Source organism: Aethalodelphis obliquidens, unplaced genomic scaffold (genome assembly GCF_003676395.1).
Source record: "Aethalodelphis obliquidens isolate GAN/ISIS:26980383/991018 unplaced genomic scaffold, ASM367639v1 scaffold4, whole genome shotgun sequence".
Classification (NCBI taxonomy): Eukaryota; Metazoa; Chordata; class Mammalia; order Artiodactyla; family Delphinidae; genus Aethalodelphis; species Aethalodelphis obliquidens.
This window is the reverse complement of record NW_020837948.1, coordinates 30,425,408-30,428,607: the sequence shown is the minus strand read 5'-3', so window position 1 is coordinate 30,428,607 and position 3,200 is coordinate 30,425,408. Positions and strand designations below refer to the sequence as shown.

Here is a 3,200-nt window from a genome sequence, read left to right as displayed (position 1 = left end):
TAAGAAGGTTAAAAAAACATCAGATTATACCCAAAGCAAGTAGAGAAAAGGAAGCAATAAAGAACAGAAATCCATGACTGACAAACATGGAGAAAATTAGCAGATCCAAAAGTTGGTTCTTTAAAAGACTAATAAAACAGAAACCATATGTGAAGATTAATGAAGAAAAAATAAAATTAGCAATAGCAGAATTGAATTAGTGGCTATTACTACAAAATGTTCATATAATGGAATATTGTAAGCAACTTTATGCTAGTAACTTAGACAATAAAGTGAAAACATTTCTTGGAAAAAAAGAGACTCAAAAGCAGTTTGGCCCCAAACATGGAGTCTTGTAGCCCAGGTCTTACCTGAATCAGGATGAGGGAGTGGTGGGTCCATGTGGGGCTGTTGGCTGTGCCCCTGCTTGCGGCCTATCTGCACATCCCGCCCTGCCAGCTCTCCCCTGCTCTTCACTCATGGAAGTCATCAGGCAAATTTTTTACCTACAAGGGACTGCGTATCTTCTACCAAGACTCTGTGGGTGTGGTTGGAAGTCCAGAGATAGTTGTGCTTTTACACGGCTTTCCAACGTCCAGCTATGACTGGTACAAGATTTGGGAAGGTCTGACCCTCAGGTTTCATCGAGTGATTGCCCTTGATTTCCTAGGCTTTGGCTTCAGTGACAAACCGAGACCACATCACTATTCCATATTCGAGCAGGCCAGCATCGTGGAGGTTCTTTTGCGGCATCTGGGGCTACCGAACCGTAGGATCAACCTGTTGTCTCACGACTATGGGGATATCGTTGCTCAGGAGTTTCTCTATAGGTTCAAGCAGAATCGACCTGGTCGGCTTACCATCAAGAGTCTCTGTCGAATGGAGGTATATTTCTTGAGACTCACCGTCCTCTCCTTCTCCAAAAGCTTCTCAAAGATGGAGGCAGGCTGTCATCCATCCTCACGCGACTGATGAACTTCTTCATATTCTCTCGAGGTCTCACCCCGGTCTTTGGGCCATACACCCGACCCTCTGAGAGTGAACTGTGGGGCATGTGGGCAGGGATACACAACAATGACGGGAACTTGGTTATCGACAGTCTCTTGCAGTACATCAATCAAAGGAAGAAGTTTAGAAGACACTGTGTGGGAGCTCTTGCCTCTGTATCTATTCCCATTCATTTTATCTATGGGCCACTGGATCCAGTGAATCCCTATCCAGAGTTTTTGGAGCTGTACAGGAAAATGCTGCCGCGGTCCACAGTGTCAATTCTGGATGACCACATTAGCCACTGTCCACAGATATAGAGGATCCCATGGGCTTCTTGAATGCGTATATGGGCTTCATCAACTCCTTCTGAGCTGGAAAGAGTAGCTTCCCTGTATTACCTCCCCTATTCCCTTATCTGCTGTGTATTCCACTTAGCAAGAAACGCCCATAAGAGGTCCTGGCCACTAAACACTATTCTCTCACAAAAGTCCGCCTGACTCACACTGGTGAACAGCATATAGTAAAAAGCCAGCAGAAGCTCTAAGGGTGACCTAATAGTCCACCTCCCATTCCTTTGACATCTGGTCAAGTGTATGGACTTGCCTTTGTCTTTGTGTTATTAGGAAATTCTGATGGGCACTACTGCTCACTGATGCAGAAAGATAGACAGACATTCTTTTGCATAAAAGGCTTTGAAACACTTCTATGGATTTTTCTGAAATATTTAGAAATGCTAATTTCTGGCCCTGATTGGAATTATCTAAAGGTGCCACCTTCACCTCACCTTGAATGGCTTTAATTCTCTAAGTGACACAGCTTCAAGCGAGAATGAGTCTCCCTTGTCATAACTTTGGATTTAGTTTCATTAGCTGCTTCTAACTGTAGTCATTTTGTTAGACTTTGGTTTCAGTAATGCAGTATTCTAAGTATACTTTAAGACTATGATTTACCTACACGTATTATGTATGTATTTTATAAGGACACTAAACCAGCAGACACTTACTCTAGCAGAGTAGTTTAACCTTATTAAACATGTTTCATTTCTGAGTAAATTGAACTAAAGCCAAGCTATTTACAGAATTTCCTAAAATCACAGAACATTGAGGACAGTAGTCTCTGTGCCAGAGATTTACTGTTGTTTGCTGTTAGAACTGGTCTTTCCAGCTAATAACAGTCGGACTCGTCATACCTCAGTGCTTAGAAGCATGTCCGTCCTGAGCCAGAGTGGAGAGGAGGGGATCGTTGTACAGTCCAAGTTACCAGGCTGAATATATGCTGATTGCTTAACTTCTTGTTGGTTGTCCCAGAGAGGGTTCCTCATGTAGCTCAGCAATTCCTGTACTTTACAGATGGGGAAGTTCCAGAAACTTTAAGAACAAAGTCTGAAATTTCTATGAGCAAATGGTGCTGAATACTTTTTTTTTTAAGCCACAGTTTCATTGTCTTAGTTAAAACAGGATTATTAAGTGGTGATTTTAAATTCTTTTTTTTTATTAGCAACTTCAAGTATAACAACTGGAATAAGTGTTTATTTTCTATTAATAAAAATGAATTTTGACAAAAAAAATAAAGCAGTTTGTATTTTTAAAAAACTAACAAAAGAGGAAATAGAAAGATCTGACAAGCCCAACTATAAAAGAAATTGAATTTATAATCAAAAAGAAATCCTGGCTTATTTTGGCAATTTCTATTAAGCATTTAAGGAAGATGAAATCACTCTCACACAAAATATTTCAGAAAATAGCAGAGGAAAGAATTCTTTTCATCTTGTTTTTTGAGGACAATATAGCCCTGAAAGCAAAGAATGACAAGGTATCATAAGAATCAAAAATTAGAACTCCTGGTTTCAGTTCTGACATGAAAGAGCTTCGAAGTCATCACTCCCACCCTTAAAAACAAGAAAAAAAGATAAATAAATTGAAAATCAAAAACTTTTCTTAGACCCCTGGGAGAAATGAGGCAACAGGACAAGCTGCCACCACAAATCTGGAGAGACAGACAAGTTCAGAGAGCCACAACTGAAGTTGGCTTTCCTAGAGCAAAAGCCATAACATGATAGGAGCACTAAATGGTAATTTTGATGAATTGCTAGAACCTGAGAGAAAACTAGTTTGAGAAACTCCTTGAGGCTGCAATCTTAGGAGGGGCTCGCACTTCTACTCCAGGAGCCCCACCAGATTCTCACAGTGAGGAGCCAAGAAAGATGTTGTCTTGGCTCTGGCAGGGCAGGG

The 3,200-nt window shown here is 40.8% G+C and overlaps 1 pseudogene; it reads left to right on the top strand.

The window, feature by feature from the left end:
- Positions 1-360: 360 nt before the first annotated feature.
- Positions 361-1,339, top strand: LOC113613700 (mesoderm-specific transcript homolog protein pseudogene; annotated as a pseudogene).
- Positions 1,340-3,200: the final 1,861 nt, after the last annotated feature.